Source organism: Nuphar pumila, chromosome 12, assembly GCF_984573655.1.
Source record: "Nuphar pumila chromosome 12, dmNupPumi1.hap1.1, whole genome shotgun sequence".
In the NCBI taxonomy this organism is placed as follows: domain Eukaryota; kingdom Viridiplantae; phylum Streptophyta; class Magnoliopsida; order Nymphaeales; family Nymphaeaceae; genus Nuphar; species Nuphar pumila.
This window is the reverse complement of record NC_143260.1, coordinates 73,593,621-73,614,156: the sequence shown is the minus strand read 5'-3', so window position 1 is coordinate 73,614,156 and position 20,536 is coordinate 73,593,621. Positions and strand designations below refer to the sequence as shown.

Sequence of the window (20,536 nt, the reverse complement as noted above, 5' to 3'; positions counted from 1 at the left end):
AGAGATGTTTGACTTCTTCAATGTGCTCATTGAAATTACCAGTGATGATAATATCATCTACATATATCAACAACAGAGTAACTGTGTCTTGGTTCTTAAATATAAATAAGGAGTGGTCAAGAAGTGATTTCTTAAAACCATATTTTTTTATTTCAAGAGAAAAACTATCGAACCAAGATCGAGATGCCTGCCTCAATCCATATATCGCCCTTTTTAGTCTGCATACATATTTTGTAGGATTGCCTTCTGCGTAACCAGTGGGTTGTTCCATATATACTTCTTCTCTCAAATTTCTATGAAGAAAGACATTCTTCACATCAAGTTGGCTAATAGTCCATTGATGTTCAATAGCTAAAGAAAGTATGACTCTGATTGTCCCCATTTTCACCACTGGACTAAAGGTTTCATCATAGTCCTGTCCTTGCTCCTGTGTAAAACCTTTGGCTACAAGTCTCGCCTTGTATCGCTCTATAGTCCCATCTGGTTCATACTTTATTTTGTACACCCATTTCGAACCAACAATATTTCTGTCAGGTGGTCTTGGTACAACATCCCACGTACCACATTCATGTAGAGCTTCTATTTCCTCATTCATTGCTTCAATCCATCTTCTGGAATTTGATGCTTGGGAGAACGTTGTGGGTTCATCTTCTTTGCTCAAAGTTGTTAGAAAGAGTTGAAAATCTAATGAGAAATTTTCATAACTGACCCATCTTTCAATTGGATGACGAGAACGAGTGAATCTTCTAGCATCAACGATGTTGGATGTAGAGGATGTGTCCATTTCTGGATTAACTATGGTGGGCGGCTCTCTTTCTCGTCGAGTGTAAACAAGACCTTTATACCTTTCTGGATCCAAAGTTGGGTCTGTATTTTCATGGGCAATCATCTCATCAGCAGACACAGATTCCTTATCCTTTTGAGTACAATTTGAAGGGCAGACATCACTAGCTCCAGAGAAAAGTTCATAATTCAGCTAAGGATAATAAGTCTCAATTTTAGAATTTGATTCTGAAGAGCTAGTACATCGACAATCAAAATTCAATTCATCGAAGATGACATTTCTTGATATTTTGATGCGCTTGCTCACCAGATCATAACACCTGTACCCTTTATAGTCATCAGCATAACCCACAAACCTGCACTTCAGGGCCTTGTCCTGAAACTTATGTCTCATTGAACTATCAACATAAACATAGCATAAACAACCAAACACACGCAAATCATGATAGTTGAGATGTGCACCAAATAGAGAAAAGTAAGGAGACTTGTTTTCCAAAATAGTCATGGGCAATCGATTTATCACATGAACTGCAGAATGAAAGGCCTCTGTCCATAAAGTAATCGGAAGATTACTATCATGCATCATGCTCATCTCACTCTCAACAATATGGCGATGCTTCCTTTCAGCAATCCATTCTGTTGAGGTGTGTGTGGGCAAGCCACCCTTCTCCTTATCCCATTACTTTGAAGAAAGTTAGTAAAGTCAATGGAAGAAAATTCACCTCCTCCGTCACATTGGAAATTAAGAATGTTTTCAGAAAATTGGTTTTTGACAAAGGAATGAAAGTTTCGGAACAACTTGAAAATCTCAGATTTGTGTTTTATGAAAAATATCCAAGAATAACGAGAATAACGAGAATAACTGTCAACAAATATAAGATAATATCTAGTTCCAGATATGGAAGCAACTGGGGCAGGCCCCCAAACATCAGAACAGATAATCTCAAAAGGTCTTGAAGCTCTTTTATTTATAGAATGAAAAGGTAAGACATGACTCTTACATAAGAGGCAACTAAAACATTTATTGTCATTGACATTTATTCTTAAACTTGACTTGGGAATGAGGTTATTTGAAATAAGCTTTTCAATGAAACTACTACTGCAATGACCTAGACGACCATGCCAAAGATTTGGCTTATTGATTTCAGAGACACTAAAGACACATGTAGAATTCTCAGAAGGCAACGATGAGTGGAGCTTCAAGTTTGGGTCTACAGGGCGAATATGTGCTGAAGGATCTTCTTGAAAAACATACATATTGCCTTGCCGTTTTTCTCTAGTGAACGTCTCCTTCGTGCAGAGGTCCTTGACAAGAACAGAAGATGGAGTAAATTCAACTGAGGCTTTGATATCATCAACAAGTTTAGAAACTGAAACAATGTTTTTCTTGATGTTAGGAGCATAAAGAACTTTTGAAAGGTTGATAGAAGATTCTGACAAGGGTATAATGGAATTTCCAATATGAGAGATAGAGTGGTGGGATCCATCCCCAGTAACTATACTACTTCTACCAATGTAAGGAACAAGGTTTAGGAGCTTACCGGCATCACCAGTAACGTGAGTTGCTGCGCCAGAGTCCACGTACCAAGGACCTTGCTCATTCTGTTTCAGATTCAATCCTGCTAAAGCTGACAACAATAACTCCTTTACTTCTTCGCTAGTCCTTGTAGTGTCTGTGCCTCTTTTTGCTTCAGTTTGTATTGATTTTCCTTTATTTAGGGGATTGAACCAGCAGTTAGCTTTGATATGCCCCTTTTTATTTCATAGAAAGCAAGTAGGAATTGACCTTTGTCTTTGTGGATTGATATATGTGTTGGGTGTAGGCAATAATCCACGACCTCCTTGACCACTTCTCCCTTGTCCTCCTTTTCCCTTGATATCATAGTTTCCTCGTCCTCGTGCATAAGTAATCCCTGTAGCAAGAACTTCTTATGCCCCAGTATGCATAGATGATTCTTTAGAAAATCCCTTTAGGTTCATCTCATATTATAATAATTTTGCACGCAGATTTTTAAAGTTGGGCAACTCAGGTAATGTAACGCCCCAAAATTTCGACTTGTGATTTCAAAAACATTAGCGAAAAACCTTTCAAAGATTTAAAGTTTTTACTTTTAAAAACAACAGCGGAAGACATTTAGAAAGGAGCACAAGTCAATAATCCTGGGTACGTTAGCTGAAAAACCATCACTCACATGAACAACTTAAAGGAATGGAGAAAATAAGGTAATAAATTAAAAATCTGCAGTTTATTACATAATGAGCATTTTTCCAAAGTTTCCTAATAAAAAAAAACTCTAAAACTCAGAGCCAAGCTGCCAGCAGAAAGAAGATAAATCTTGAGCTATATTGCACCACGCCATCGGCCGCCCGTGAAGTCCTACTCCTCACCTGCCCATGAAATGGGTCAGTTTCATAACAAACCAGTAGGTGCACGAATAGATAAGTAGAATGAAAATAAAACAGGATATTCATGAGATAAGCAATTATTATATTAAAACAATCAATACAATTGTAATCTATTCTAACAAGTGTAATATTGCAAAGAGCTATTGTTCGAAGCAGTTCAAGCAGTGTAAGTCTCAATCAGCTACAACTATTCAAAAATATATTCTTTAAGTTTTGATATTAACTGGCTTGTTGGTACGCACAAACGCGAAACGTAGAAACAGCTGAGACCGATCCGGGGGTTTATTATGTTAGGTGTTTTCATTAACCCGGATGGCTGACTGAGTCCGCTCCTAAGGGAACAGTCAGTGACTAAGAGAGTAAATCCCCAAAGGCATTCGTGGCCCATGGATGCATCTAACTTCTGCAGAAGTACCTGAGAGTTACCATCTAGGATAATTTATGGTAATCCCATTTCCCCTAACTCCGATGACTGGGGAAGCTGAGTCTTTTACCCGTGGGGTGGTTGTTAACAACCTGTCCATCGGAGTTTTTGTACCATCCATCCTCTCCCTTGATGAACCGTGAAGGTCGAATGGGTACGACGGGGGTTTCTTAACCGCCGCCCCATCCTACATGCTCTGGTCTATTAGACTCACTCGAGCATCTTGCCTGTGAAGGCGAGTTGTCACCTTTTATGTGATCTCAACATTGTGTTAAATGCACGCATCGAGGTTGCTACAACCTCGTCATTTACCCATCGTAACACACATGGGACATACTTATCCAAAAGTACGATCGTACCCACCCAGAGGTACAACTACGATGAGAGGGCAACATATAATGTTTTATGATTCTTTTGGTTCATACATGACATGTATTGCTCTTTGAGCAATTGGCCTGTGGAGGCCGGTATTATCTCATTGATATCAATAAAGTATTGATGGTTCACTTCGAGGTACTCAATGACCTCCCATACTATTTGTATCATACCTGTCTTAAGGTTTGATTACGATAGTAAGTTCATGGGTTTCTCGATAGATAACCCATCACAGTGTTTCATAAAAATCAGTATTATACTTAGCATGCTCGAATACTAAGAAACAAGAAGTCTCATACAAGATTCATTAGACAATAACCAGTAAGGCATCTACAGTAACTTACAACAGTGAGCAAGGCGGAAGTACAATAATAAGATCTTTCTAGCAACGAGTCTACTCGTAGAGCTCTCAATAAGCATGAAATTTCAAAAGAATACGGATGCGGAAACACAACACAGACAATCACCAGTTAAGTAATCCTATAGGTAAGCATGTATGCCAAATAAACCATTCGATCATGAAATCCTTATATCTTATTTCATTCATACAAACTCTTCGTGCGACTTTCCCCTACCTCGGGATGTCGTGCAACTGCGTGCGTCTACGGGTGTAGATGATACGAGGCTCAGGCCGCGGAGCCAGAGCGGGGTTCGATACGAAGTCTGCAAAAGTGTGAGTATTCAACGCTACATTTTTTATCATGTGAAGAAAAGAAAGTAAGGCCTGTCGATCGAAAAAGAGAGAGGCAGCAGGGGTGTGCCCCTGTTTGCCGAAATCAGAAAAGCGACAACAGCGGGGCGACAGGGGCTGAGCCCCTGTCGAAAGCACCGAGGCGGCAGGGGGCCAGCCCCTGCCGACAGCAACGAAGCGGCAGGGGGCCAGCCCCTGCCGACAACAACGAAGCGGCAGGGACTGAGCCCCTGCCGACAGCCACGAGACGGCAGGGGGCCAGCCCTTGCCGACAGCATCGAAACGGCAGGGGCTGAGCCCCTGTCGATAGCCACGAGACGGCAGGGGCTATCCCCTACCGACATCAACAAGGTGGCAGGGGCTAGCCCCTGCCGATAGTCAAGAGGCGGCAGGGGGCCAACCCCTGCCGACAGAGAGAGGGAGAGAGATCGGGACGGGGGTGACAGGGGGCAACCGAACTCCCGTCGGTTTCTCTATCACCCACAGGGGAGAGGGGGGTGTCGCAGGGGCCATTGCCCCCCTGTCGGCACTCCGACGACCCCCCATAGAGAAAAGGGGACGACAGGGGCCCCGTAGGCCACTTGTCGGGCCCCTGATGGGCACAGGGGAGGTGGGAGGCCGCGACAGGGGCCGTGCGCCGCCTGCAGGCCTCCCGACGAGGTGACAGAGAGGGGGGTTGAAGAGGGAGGAGAACGGCGTACCTGGGAGGCGGTGGCCGGTGTCGGCGTGGGTCGCAGCGACGGCGGCGCTGGTTGCGTGCCCAGGGAAGGAGGGGTGGTCGGCGCGATGGGGGCGAAGGGCTGTGTGCCTCCCCTTGCCCTCCTGCAGTGCTTTTAAAGGCCTCAGGGGGGGCGATGAATGGGGAAACCCCGATGGGTTTCTCTTTTCCTCCCGAAATCGCAGGAGAGGGGGGATGCGGCGCTCGGGAAGAGGATTTAAAATCCTCTTCCTGAGTCAGGTTACTAAAACCCTAATGATGAGGGGCCCGAGTCCAATACAATATTTTTTTTTTTTGAAATGTGGGTTTTACATCCTACCCCTCTTAAAAGAATTTCGTCCGCGAAATATTTATTGCCTTAAAGAGTCAAAATACAGGTCAGGATATCTTTCCCTGATATCGTTCTCAGGTTCCCAAGTACATTCGTCAATTCCATGATGTTGCCACTGAACTTTTACAAAGGAAATGGTCTTTGATCTTAGCACTTGGTCACGACGATCGACGATCTTCACAGGTCTTTCTTCGAATGTCAAGTCTCCTCTAATGTCCACATCATCATAATGAATGATGTGCGATGGATCGTGAACGTACTTCCTTAACATGGATACGTGAAAAACATTATGGATCTGAGCGTACTGAGGAGGTAACGCCACACGATAAGCTGCTCCTCCAATTTGCTCCAGGATTTCGAACGGTCCGACGTATCTAGGACTTAGCTTTCCCTTCTTCCCGAACCGAAATACGCTATTCGTCAGAGATACCTTGACAAAAACCATCTCGCCAATTTCGAAGGTAAGCTCCCATCGACGTTTATCTGCATATCTTTTTTGCCGACTCTGAGTGGTACGGAGTCGTTCACGAATCATTTGCACTTGTTGAGTATAGTGTTGCAAAACTATAGGTGCCTCCAATCTTCGTTCGGCAACCTTGTCCCAGTAGACAGGTGATCGGCATGACCTCCCATATAAAGCTTCGTATGGGGCCATCCCGATGCTCGCATGATAACTGTTGTTATACGCGAATTCCGCCAGACTGATGTGGGAATCCCACTCTCCCTTCCAATTCATCATACAAGCTCGAAGCATGTCTTCCAAGGTCTGAATCGTACGTTCCGACTGTCCGTCAGTCTGAGGGTGAAACGCAGTGCTGAACTTCAACTTTGTGCCCAAAGCCAGCTGAAGTTGCTCCTAAAACCTTGAAGTGAATCTAGGATCACAATCGGAGATAATCGAGACTGGAACACCGTGCAATTTCACAATCTCTCTAACATAGAGATCAGCGAGACTATCCAACGATTGGTTAAGACGGATAGGTAGAAAGTGAGCAGACTTGGTGAGTCTATCGACAATCACCCAAATCGCGTCATGCTTCCTCCGCGTCTTCGGTAGGCCGACTATGAAATCTATGGTAATATCTTTCCACTTTCATAGAGGGATCTCTATCTGCTGCATGACCCCACCGGGTCTCTGGTGCTCGATCTTGATCTGCTGACACGTTAAACACTTCGAGACATACTCAGCCACGTCTCGCTTCATACCGTTCCACCAATAACTCCGTTGTAGGTCCTTGAACATCTTCGTGCTGCCAGGGTGAATGGTGTATCTAGACTTGTGGGCTTCCGCCATAATTTCATCTCGTAAGACCGGGTCATCAAGAACCCAAAGGCGTTCCTTCAACCATATACTTCCATCCTCCTTCAGACGAAAAGGTGTATCTGCCAGTATCGCTTGAGCCTTCAACTTCTCGTAGCGTGCATCCGTTTTCTGCCCATTGATGATCCTAGTTAGTAGCTCAGGTTGAGCAACAAGGTGGGATAAACCGATTGAACCTTGAGTGATTGCGAAAGGTTCTCAAGAGGCTAGGTCTTCGACCAACCTCCATCCAGCAAATAAGGCATTAATCGAAACTTCCGTTGCTTTGCGGCTGAGGGCGTCAGCCACGACGTTCGCCTTTCCTGGGTGGTAGGAGAGGGTGAAGTCGTAATCCTTGAAAAATTCTAGCTAACGTCACCCCTATATATCCAAAAATGGATAACACCCAAATCCACAAAGAGACAACACAACATAAAAATATAAATGTCTCTTATTAAAAAGAGAGAGAGCTCTCAAGAGTGAAGAATATAAGAGCGGTTCACCCCTATATATCCAAAAAAAAGGAGAGTGAGGGATGACCTTATGGACTTAAAAGAAGAGCCACATAGGGGGCTCCCCATGGAGTCGTTGGGGGCTCCATCGACTCCATGGTGGGGCCCCTTATGTGAGTAAAAAACAAAAAGAAAAAAAATAAAGTGCAAAAATAAATACAAAAGAAAGAAAAGAAAGGGAAAATAACAAGTACCCCTATCGGGTACTTGTGAAATGACTAAAATACCCCTATTGGGTATATTAGACAATATATATATATATATATATATAGAGAGAGAGAGAGAGAGAGAGAGAGAGAGAGAGATTACATGTATTTTAACACCCTCCCTCAAGCTTTACGGGGATATAACCAAAAGCTTGTTAAGGAGAAACAAAAAACGAGGAGCAGCAAGGGCTTTAGTGAAGAAGTCCGCCAACTGGTCCTCGGATGTGACGTAAGGTAGTGCTATGCTTCCTCTTAGGTATTCATCACGTACGTAATGACAGTCCATCTCGATGTGCTTAGTACGCTCATGGAAGGTGTGATTGCTTGTAATATAAATTGCGCTTTTATTGTCACAACACATCTTCGAAGGAGTAGAGATGACAATGCCCATATCACTGAGGAGACTTCTTAGCCATACAAGTTCCATGGTTGTAGTGGCCATAGCACGATATTCCGCTTTCGTTGAGGACAAGGATACTTTGTGCTGCATCTCCAAGAAATCATAGAGTTACCTAAGAAAACACAAAAACCCGTAGTTGAGACTCTGTCATTGGGATTTCCTCCCCAATCAGCATCAGTATAAGCAATTAAATCAAGTGATGAAGAGGAGGAAATAAAAACTCCCTTAGTTATGGTGTTTTTGATGTATCTGACGATCCTTAAGACTGCACTCATGTGCACGATTGTAGGTGCATGTTGAAACTGACTGATAGAGTGGACGACATGAGCTATGTCTGGCCGAGTGATGGATAAGTAGGTTAGAGACCCAACAAGTTGACGGTAGGGAGTAGGATCCTCGAGAGGTGTTTCATCTTCCAATCTTAACTTTGCATTGATGACTTCAGGGGTTTCTGTCTTTTTATCATCGGAGATACCAGACTTGGAACAAATGTCAGCAACAAGTTTCATCTGAGAGAATGTACCCTCGAGGAGAGTACGCCACTTCAATTCCTAAAAAATATCTTAAGAAACCAAGGTCAGACATGTCAAAATTTTCTTTTAAAACTTTCTTAATATCATTAATTCTTTGCTCATTACTTTCAGTGATGATCATATCATCAACATAAAGTAGTAGAATAACTACTGAAGACCCTGCACTTTTCACAAACAAATCAGTGTTAGTATAACATGAACGAAAATTCAAACTTGTCATTATATTACTAAATCTATCATGCCAAGCCTTTGGGGCTTGTTTCAAACCATATAATGCCTTTTTAAATTTAAGAATTTTATTTTTACCAATACATATTCTTGGTAGAGGATCCATGTAAACCTCTTTATTTAATTCACCATTTAGGAATGCATTCTTAACATCTAGTTGATAGATAGGCCATTTTTTGACTGAGGCAACGACGATAAGAGTCCTAACACTAGTCATCCTAGCTACAGGTGCGAAAGTTTCTTCATAGTCTATACCGTATTCTTGAGCGTGTCCTTTTGCTACTAATCGGGCTTTATAGCGTTCTAATGAACCATCACTTTTAGTTTTAATTTTGAAGACCCATCTACATCCAATCGATCTCTTTCCAGTGGGTAATGAAGTTATTTCCCAAGTTTTTGCCTTTTCAAGGGCACTAAGCTCTAAGTTCATAGCTTCGACCCATTGGGGAATGTTTTTGGCTTCATTATAATGTGAAGGTTCATGAAATGAGTGTAACGCAATTAGACACGCTCTATACCTTGGAGTTAGAGACTCATAGGAAACAAACCTATTAGGAAGATTGAAGATTCGGCCAGATCTCCTTAAAGAGGTTTCTTCTATGTTGGACCCTTGAGAGTATTTTTCTAAGGCGCTCATTTGAGATTGTTGACCACGCCTAACATAGGTTTGGATTGGTCTATCACTTTCATTTTCAACATTGTTAAGAGGAATATCCTCTAGGTCATTCAACGACTCATTAGAGATTTCCTCTTCTTGAGGAGTCTCATCTTCTTGGGAGAGAAGATTAAATAAGAAAGCATATTCACTTTCGTCAATATCTTTAGTTTTCATACAACCATTTTCATTTTCCAAAAAGGTTATATCTTTGGTTACATAGAGTTTGTTATTTTTCAAGTCAAAACATCTAAAACCCTTTTGATTTTCTCCATATCCTAAGAAAACACATTCAATAGCTTTAGGAGATAATTTGTCTCTTTCATGTGTAAGGACAAAACATTTACACCAAAAAATTCTTAATCTATTGAAATCGAGTGTTCTTTCAAATAGTTTTTCATATGTAGATGCATTTTGTAAGGATGAAGATATCATTCTATTTATCAAGTTGAGGTTAAGGCGGCTTCGGCCCAAAAACTCTTTGGAATTTCCTTGGAAATAAGGAGTGTCCTAGTGGTTTCCATGATGTGTCTATGCTTTCTTTCGGCTAAACCATTTTGTTGAGGAGTCCTAGGACACGATCTTTGATGACAAATTCCATTTATTTCTAAATAATTTTGAAATTCATTTGATAGATATTCTCCACCCAAATCGGATCTAAGAGTAGAGATATTACTTGAAAATTGATTTTTGATTATCATATGAAATTTCTTGAAGAAGTCAAAGACTTCAGATTTTAAATTGAGAAAGTAGATCCACACATACCTAGTGTAGTCATCAATGAAAGTAACGTAATAGGAGTATCCTCCTTTAGACATGACCGGAGAAGGACCCCAAACGTCCGAATGGACTAACTAAAATGGTCTTTTGGACACAAAAGTTCGATTTGGAAAAGGAGTGGATTTCATTTTGTCAAAAATACAACTCTTGCAAACAAAATGTTTCTCATTACAAAATTTCTTTCCAAATGGAAAGGAGTACATTTTTGAGAAACTTGGATGTCCAAGTCTTTGATGCCAAATTTCAATATTTTTATCTTGGACATGGTTACAAAAAGAGTTAGTGGGAAGTTTCAAGTTGCTCATGTAATAGAGATCTCCCCTCCTATGACCTTGCCCAATCTGCTTCCCGGACCGGAGATCCTGTATAGAGCAATCCTTAGTTGAGAATGAGATTTCACATCCATGATCACATATTTGAGCAACAGAGAGGAGATTTAAATTAAGTTGAGGTACCACTCTCACGTTTGGCACAAAGAAATCTTTGGAAAAATTTAAAGTTCCAAAACTTTTTACTTGTAAAGATGTAACATCGACAGTTGAAACATAGGAGTTTTTAGAGTTATTACACAAATCGGAAAGCTCATTTTCAAGAGGGGTCATATGAAAGAAAGCTCCAGAATCAAGGATCCAAGAAGACATACCTGGAGGAGAGGAAGAAACTATGGTGGCACCCGAGGTTGATGGTATCTTGAGTAGAGTTTGTAGTGCTTCTGATAGTTGAGCAAGAGAAAAAGACTCCTTCCCTTTGATAGTTTCTTTCTTCTTTTGAGTAGCTTCTTCAACGGAGGCAACCTTATTTTTAGGTGCTTCATTCAACTTAAGGCAATTAGGTCTTATATGACCCAGTTCTTGGCAATGATGGCAAATGGCTTTTCTATAGTTGCCATTATAATTATTTTGCCTTCCAAAGTGTGGAGACTTATAGGCTTTCACATGGTTGCCGGGTTTAGATATGGCCAAAACGTCATCTCCTCCTTTAATCATGCCAAGACGAGTTTCTTCTTGGCATATTTCAGCTATGACATCTTCCAAGGGAAGAGACTTAGATCTATGAAGAAGGGAAGATCTAACTTGTTCATATTCGGGCCTAAGCCCATGTAGAAATTGGAAAAAGTGTCCTTTTTCCATTTGTTCTCTTCTTAGTTCCACATCCATACTAGAAACCCACTTTGGTTCTAGTAAAGATAACTCATCCCATAAGGGTCCAAGAGTGCTAAAGTAATCCCTTACACTCATTTCTCCTTGCTTGATAGTCCGGATTTTTTCTTGGAGGAAGAATTGACGAGCAAGGTCTTTTTGAGTAAACATACCTTTCATAAAGAACCATGCTTCATTAGCCATCCGAAATTTAACAATGTTGGCGCAAATTTTGAGCTCCACATTGTTCATGAACCAAGCAAGAATCTTCGCATGCTTACTTTCCCAATCTTTCACTTTAGATTGGTGATCTTTAATGGCCTTCATGCGGGCATTTCCTTCAAGAGCTTTTTCTTGATCACCATCCATCTTGGTGAGTTGGAGTTGTGGTTTCGGAATGGTGCCCATAACGTATCTCCAAAGTTTTTTACCTTTGAGGTTGTTCTCCATGGCGGCGGCCTACATCATGTAGTTGGAGCCATTAAGTATAAAGGAGAGATCAATCTTTTGTTCCCCTTCCATTTAATCTCTCACAAGAAGACAAACAAAGAGAGATACAAAAAGAAAAAAAACAATATATAACTACTCAACTAGCTATATTAAGAATCAAGAGCATACACAAGGCTTTGAAACCATGTAATGAGATATGCGGAAAAACAAAGAGTGCGATAAGCACTTACAACATCCACCAATGGACAAACGAAAGGGATAACACCCAAATCCACAAAGAGACAACACAACATAAAAATATAAATGTCTCTTATTGAAAAGAGAGAGAACTCTCAAGAGTGAAGAATACAAGAGGGGTTCACCCCTATATATCCAAAAAAAGGAGAGTGAGGGATGGCCTTATGGCCTTAAAAGAAGAGCCACATAGGGGGCTCCCCATGGAGTCGTTGGGAGCCCCCAACGGTCATAAATGTGACCGTTGGGAGCCCCATCGACTCCATGGTGGGGCCCCTTATGTGAGTAAAAAACAAAAAGAAAAAAAAATAAAGTGCAAAAATAAATACAAAAGAAAGAAAAGAAAGGGAAAATAACAAGTACCCCTATCAGGTATTTGTGAAATAACTAAAATACCCCTATTGGGTATATTAGACAATATATATATATATATATATATATATATATATATATATATATATATATATATATATATATATATATATATATATATATATAGAGAGAGAGAGAGAGAGAGAGAGAGAGAGAGAGAGAGAGAGAGAGAGAGAGATTACATGTATTTTAACACTTGTCAGCTCTTCGGCAAACATAAAGAGAGAGGGAGGGCATGGCTGGGGCTGCTGGCATTCTGGCGACCCTCCGACGAACACAGGAAGAGAGGGAGGGAGGGAGGCAGGGCGAAGGCAGGGCCTCGCCTTGCCTTCTGCGAATCCAAGCGACAGGGGCGAGGCTCCCTGTCGAACGAGATTCTCCAGCGGCAGGGGTCCAGGTCCTTGCCGAACGAGAGAGAATCGAAGAAGAAGGAGATAGAAGAAGAAGAAGAAGAATACCTGAGAGGGTCGACGTCGTCGGCGCTGTCGCACGCAGGGAGCGAGAGATAGATAGAGAAGGAGGAGGGAGGCGCAGGCGATGGGAGCCCTCCCTCCCCTCAGTGTGGTTTTAAAGGGGGATCGGGGGATCCCAACAGGGAAACCCCAAAGGGGTTTCCTGTTTTGCAAGGGGAAAAGGAGGAGGGGGGGGGGGGAGAGGGTTTAAATGAACCCTCGCCCCCGCGGCTTTTAACCCTAGCAGGTTAACGGCCGAGTCTGAATTATTATTATTATTATTATTTTTTATATCGTGGGTTTTACATTAATACACTCCCATAAACTGCATTTTTATAATGAGCTAAAGATAATCCGTGATGGATAGAAGTTGTGAACGAGCAGATAGCTGTACCGAGGACATAGTAGATCATCCGGATGATAAAAATGTGGTAGGATCCAAATTGGTTTTTAAGATCTAGTATAGATTTGATGGGAGTATGAAAGGTACACGACTCATTATGTTGAGAAAGGATGTATGCAAAAATGTGGCCTTGACTATGATGAAGTCTTCATTCCCTTAATCCAAATGGGAACCATTCACACAATGCTTTCTCTAACTAAAACCTATGGTTGGTACATCAAATAACTTGATCAAAAAAGCCTTTTTGTGTTTGAAATCTCATTTAACAGGTGTATGTGAAGTAGCTGGTTGAATATAATAAAGAAGATGTTATACACAATGCATGTTAGTTAATAAAAGCAATCAATGGACTCACATAAATGTCAAGTTCTTGGTTTGGGAGTTTTTCATAATGCTGTTCTTGAGTATGGATTCTATCAAAATCATATCGATTACTTCCTATTTTTGTATATAGAAGAGTCAAATGCATCACAACCATTTTGTTTTATGTAGATGATATTGTTAGTACAGGTAATTTCGAGCAGCTCATAACTAAAACAAAGCAATTCTTTCAAGAGATTTCACATGGAGCTTGGCCTATTGAGGTACTTCTTCGAATTTGAAGTAGATTGAAGGCTTGATTTTGTAGTTTTATCTAAGTTTGCCAAATTCGAATTTGAAGGGGGAAATGATATGGGAAATGGAAGTGTGAAGCGATGAATTTTAAAATTTATAGGAAGCAAGAATCGAGGCAATTTGAAAGTGAAGTGGGAATCGATGACGAAGCGATATAAGACCCAAATGAGAAGCGAATAGAAACTAAAATAAAAATGACTATTAGTACATTTCATGACTTTTTAGTGTAAGAATTAAATTTTTGTCAAAATCCAAAAATAGTAGTTACGAATTTAGAGAAAGCATGTGGAAAGTGAAGGAAATGTGACAGGAAGCACATAGAAAACATGAAAAGAAGCATGAGAGGACATATGGGGAGCATGGATGAAGTGCATGGGAAGCATAGAAGCGTGGGGGAATCAAGATTCTCATAAAGTTTTGGACGTGTGGAGGGAAGCACGTTCCTCATCTATCTAGGAAGCTTCCGATAATTCTAGTTTTATCACAGCATAAGTATGCTAGCAATTTGCTCAAAGATCAGGCGTGACCAACAACTTTACCAACATTAAAGAAATACTTGCTTGGGAAATGAACAGTAGTTTCAGCACCCAAAAAGATATGGTAGTATTGCTGGTGTGCTACAATATCTCTCGACTAGACCTAATATCATATGCTATGAATCAAGCCTTTCAATGTGTGAAATGAAATTAGCAAAACTACAATAGATGGCCACTAAGGGCTACAAGAAACCACAAACACAAAGTGGTCACTAATGGACCAAATACAATCCCACAAAGGAGATAGTAAAAAAAATATGATTGTGTTAATTCACAAAATGCTTAGACAAGCATTACTTTACAATAGAGAGAATGACCCTATTTATAGAGCCAAGCAACAACAAAGGGAGGCAGTCTCCAACGGTCATAAACATGACTGTTGGGAGCAGTCTAACAACTAGTTGGACTGCCCCAACAGTCATATTGACCGAAAAAACAAAAAAAAATAGAAAAACTGAAAAATAAAAAAACAAAAGAAACAAAACAGCCTCTATTAGGCTGTCCCTATTACATTGGAGTAAATGACCAAAATGCCCTGATATATATATATATATATATATATATATATATATATATATTTTAACACCCCCTCAAACATGTGGTGAGATCAGTGAAAGTTTGTTAAGAAGAAAAAGAAAATGCAATTAAGTATTTTGGTGAAGTAATCCACGATCTGAAATTCATATGGTACATATGGTAAATCAATAGTCCATTTCAAGTGTTCTTCTCGAACATAGTGGCTATTCTTCTCGAACTTAGTGGCAATCTATCGCAATGTACTTCGTTCATTCATGAAATATATGATCACTGACTATATATATACCCCTTTTGTTGTCATAGTATAGTTTTGAAGGTTCCGAGACATGTACTCCCACATCTTTAGGCAAAGACTTCAACCACACGACCTCGGTTGTTGTTGTAGCCATTGCCCTGTATTCAGTTTTCTTGAAAGACAACTATACCTTCTATTGCTTTTTACATCTTTAGGATTAAGGGAGTCACTTAAGAACACACAAAAACCCATAGTTGTGTTAAAATGTAATAAACATTTGTAATATATTTAGTTAGTTATTCTAGTTGCATAGTCTAGTTAGTTTGTAATTAGGATTAGGTTGTCTTTTTTACTTTTTGGACTTTAGTGCTTTTTGACCAAGTCAAAAAGCACTTATTTCATTAGAGTCGTTGGACCCCCCAACAGCTCTATTAAGAGCCGTTGGGAGTCCAACGACTCCCTCTTGGCTCCCTATTGTGAGCATTATAAATATGGGGTAAAACCCCTTTGTACAGTATACTTTTGTTTGGGCTTTATCCCACTTTAATGAGAAATATTTTTCACTCTTTTGTGTGCGCACTCTTTTGAGTATTTCGGTTTTTATAAGTGTGTTGTATGAACCAATGTTTTAAAACTCGCCGAGTCAACTCGTTGACTCGGCTCGGCTCAACCCTCCAGCGAGTCAACCCGGCAAGGCAAACTCGGTTTGCCAAAACTCGGGCTTGACTCGGCCTGACTCGGCCGAGTTCTGGGATGTTTGAAATTTGATTTTTTGGGTATTTCAGAATAAATTTTTTTTCTTGCATCAATAGGGAATAATTAATTGGCTTGTATAATTTGATCAGTTGTCTTGAGAATTTCTTCTTTGATTTTGTTATGGATTTTCTCACACATAGTATGTAACCCATACCTTCTCTCAAATATCTTTCTATTTTTCAAATTACTGAAATGACTATAATGTTAATTTATTTTTTATGACTGAATAGGATCATAACATTGAAAAGAACTTGTCTTTAGCTATGTGTAGTTGGAAGTGTACACTACATGAGCAAGTTTCATGTGCTTGTTATGACTGTGATTCTTGAGCCTATAGTATGGCTGAATTTCTCTTACAAAGCACATTGGATATCCTTCATAGTTTCATCTCAAAAACTATAAGCCTCGGCCCCTCATTCTGCTGTTCAATATTGTCTTTTATTAGATGATTTCCTTGTGAGTCTATTCTGCATAATCAGATACTGTAGCCAATTTTTTCTGCCAGTCATCCTAGTGCAGCTTAAAAGTGTAATTCTATGTTGTACATGGTTACTTTTGATATGTGGGCATGTTTCATAATGCACAAGTCCAATATTTTCTGAGTCAGGATCAAACTCTGATTTTGAAGTGGATTGGGCCTACAAAAGGTAGAACCTGGTGAACTGGCCATTACAACATTTATGAGTTGGTCAGGTCTCATCAACTTCAGTACAGACCAAGCATGGACCATTTTAAAAAGTCCCGACTACAGACATATTTTGCCTAACATGAGTATATGAGTTTATCATCTCTTGTTTATTGAAAAACATGGTTTGAGACAAATTATATATTATTTTCTTTTAAAATAAAAAGTTAACAAAACCCGGTCCGAGTCACCGAGTTGACCCGCCGAGTCACGAGTCAATAAAGAACGAGTCGAGTCCCGAGTCACGGGTTTTAAAACCTTGGTATGAACCATTGTGTTCATTGTGAAAGATCATTTGTGAGCTTCTTTTGAAGTTCTTTTGTGAGCTTCCTCTTCTTACATGGTATCAGAGCGATGGTTGTGATCAAGTCATTTATTTCGGTGCATTGGGAAACATGCCACTCAAGTTTTGATAAATAAGAGACATTCTTCATCAAGATGGTAGAGTACATCTCCTTTCTCTATTATTATTTTTCTTCCATTTCCTTATTAAAACCTTGTAAAATGGATGACAATAATAATGTCACCATTAAACCCATCAACCTTAATGATTCAAACTACGTCACATGGGATTCAATTATGAAGCACCTTATATGGGGGAAAGGGGTTGTGGGGATTAGTAGATGGAACCGACTCAGAACCTAAACTAATCCTCACAAAGATCGATGGTGAGAAAGAAATACCTCTTACAGAGGTAGAAAAGACTATAGCCATTACCACTTAGGAGAAAAAGTGGAAAGAATGGAGAATGGGACACGTCAAGATTATGTCTTGGCTCATAAGTAGTGTGGATATAAAAAAATGTTCAAGTCCTGCAAAGTTTGAACATGCAAATGATGCTTGGGACTATCTTAAGAGAATGTATTCTCTCAAAGACATTACACATGTGTGCAATCTACAACATCAAGTTCGAAATATGGTTCAAGGGGACAAAAGCATTAAAGAATACTATAATGGCTTGTACGAGTTATGGGAAGAGTTAGCTCTTCTCGAACCAAAGTGGCATTGTCCACAAGACATCGAACTCCGCTAAAATCAAATGAATGCGGGGCACTTTTTTTAATTTGTCAATGGACTAAGATCGGATTTTGAAGCTACCAAGTCCATTCTTCTTCATCGAGGAAAGGTTTCTTCAATTGAAGATAAAATAGAAGAATTGAGCATAGAGGAAAATTGGCTCAAAAGTAGAATTGACAAAAGTGATGATGACTCGGTTCTAGCCGTATCTAGACCGGGGAATCATGTTCGCACTTACAAACCTCCAAACTATGGATGAACGAATGACAGAAATGATTTTGAGAAGAAAAAAGTAATTTGTTACTACTGTCGTGATCCAGGACATGTAAAAACTTACTGTCCAAAACTAAAGAAACCATATGAAAAGAAGGTTGCCTTTGTCGGACCTCCACAAGAATCCAATGAATCTTCTATTGAAAGCATGTCTCTAGCACAACTAGTGGAGGCACTTCAACCATTGCTCGAGGGGGCGTCTTCCTCTACTGGAGCTGTGGTTTCTTCCATTAGCACCTCAGATCCAGGTAAATCTCTTTGGCTTCTTGACTTAGGTGCTTCTTTTCATATGACCCCAAATATTAATGTTTTATCTAAATGTCATAACTCAAATGGGTCAAATGTGTTTACTGCTGACGGAACATCTCTTGAAATTAAAGGAATATGAAATTTTGAAAACTCTAAAAGGTTTTATATTCCACAAGTTAGATATATTCCTAAACTCAATTTAAACCTTTTATCTGTTTCACAATTTAGACCATGGATGTAATGTTTTCTTTTCTTCTCGTGAATGTCGAGTGCAGGATCACCCGTCAGGAAAGCTGATTGGGGAAGGCCATAGAGAAGGAGGCCTGCACTACATGAATTTTTTGGATATACCTAAGAATACATTATGTTGTAGTGTTCAAAAAGTTGACTTAGACTTATGGCACAAGAGACTTGGACACCCTAGTGTATCCAAGCTCTAGTTATTTCCAAAGATGGAAATTTTTTATAATTTTGAGACCTTTAAATGTGAAAAGTGTATTCTGGGCAAAATGAAAATACTACAATTTCAAGAGAGAACCTTTGTCTCTTCTCGACCACTAGAATTAATACACTCAGATGTGTGGGGCTCCGCACCTATTAGCTAAGAAGGTGACTTCATTTATTATGTAATTTTCGTAGATGATTTCACAAGACACACTTGGATCTATTTTCTTAAACACAAATCTGAAGTCTTTTCACACACTTTCAAATATTTTATCAGTTAGTTAAAAATCAATTTAAATATGATATTTCAATTTTTTGCATTGATTCAGGGGGAGAATTTTTGTCCAAAGAATTTAAGGATTACTTAAACTTGCATGGCATTATACATCAAAAATCATGTTCGTATACTCCTCAACAAAATGGGTTAGCAGAAAGAAAGCATAAGCACGTCATAGAAACAACAAGAACCTTACTGATCACACATCAAGTACCAGAGTTTTTTTGGGCCGAAGCCACGTTAACCACAATTTATCTTATCAACGGGATGCCATCATCTTCCTTAAACAATATATCTCCGGTTGAAAAACTTTTTAAACAAATCCCAAATTACTCCAGGTTAAGAGTTTTTGGGTGCAAATGCTTTGTTTTTTCAAATAAAAATGATAAATTCTCTCGTGCTATTTCATGTGCTTTTTTAGGATATGCAACTCACCAAAAAGTCTATAGATGCTTTGATCTCAAAACTAGAAAATTATACGTCTCAAGGAATGTATCCTTCCTGGAAAAAGAAAGTTTTTTTGAAAACGTGAACTCTAAGGAAATAGATGAATATTCTTTTCTATTGGATCTAGTTCCAAAAATTGTTGAAGATGATATCACTACAAATCCAGAAGAACAACTCAATATGACAAATTCAGAAACTCTTAATCCTTCTGATTGCATTAAGTACTCTAGGTAAAGTAATTTAGAGACACCTTGTGCTCTCGAAAAATACACTAAAGAACATAACAAGTACCCACTAGAAAATCATCGAGAGTCTCTAAAGTTCTCAAAAAATTTGTGTGGTACGAGTCTTTTTCACCAAAGTATCAAGCCTATATTGCAGTAATACATTCCTATATAGAACTCTCTAACTATGATACATCAAAAGAACAATCTGAATGGGTAGAAGCAATGTCAGTAGAATTAAAAGCCTTAGAAAAAGCAAATACTTGACTATCCAAGATCTTTCATCAAAAAAAAAACCTATCGGATGTAGGTGGGTGTACAAAGTAAAAACGAAGAGTGATGACACTCTTGAAAGATTTAAAGTTCGTTTAGTTGCCAAAGGCTATTCCCAAGAATATGAAATAGATTATGAAGAAACATTTGTTCCAGTTGCTAGAATGACCACAGTTAGGATCCTGATAGCTCTAGTATCTTCAAAGAAACAACATATATATCAAATGGATGTTAAAAACACATTCCTCAATGGGAACCTAGTTGAAGAAGTATATATGAAATCACCACCTGGTACTAATATTCCCAAAGGAAAGGCTCTTCGATTAAACAAAGCTTTATATGGACTTAATCAAGCCCCAAAGGCTTGGTATGATAAATTTAGCCAAGTTATGATTGATTTTGGTTTTCAATTTTGTCTTACTGACACTGCGTTGTTTGTTAAGAATTCTAATGCAGGTATCATCATTCTTCTTCTCTACGTAGACGACATGATCATTACTGTAAGTGACAAGTAGGGAGTTGCTAACATTAAAAAATTTCTCAAAACACATTTTGAAATGAGTGATTTGGATTTTT

At 39.5% G+C, this 20,536-nt stretch overlaps 1 protein-coding gene across 1 annotated transcript in view; it reads left to right on the top strand.

Moving 5' to 3' along the window:
• Window positions 1-20,536, top strand: part of LOC149821022 (uncharacterized) — an 84,759-nt gene that overhangs the window by 14,226 nt on the left and 49,997 nt on the right. The gene's annotated exons all lie outside the window — the stretch shown is intronic.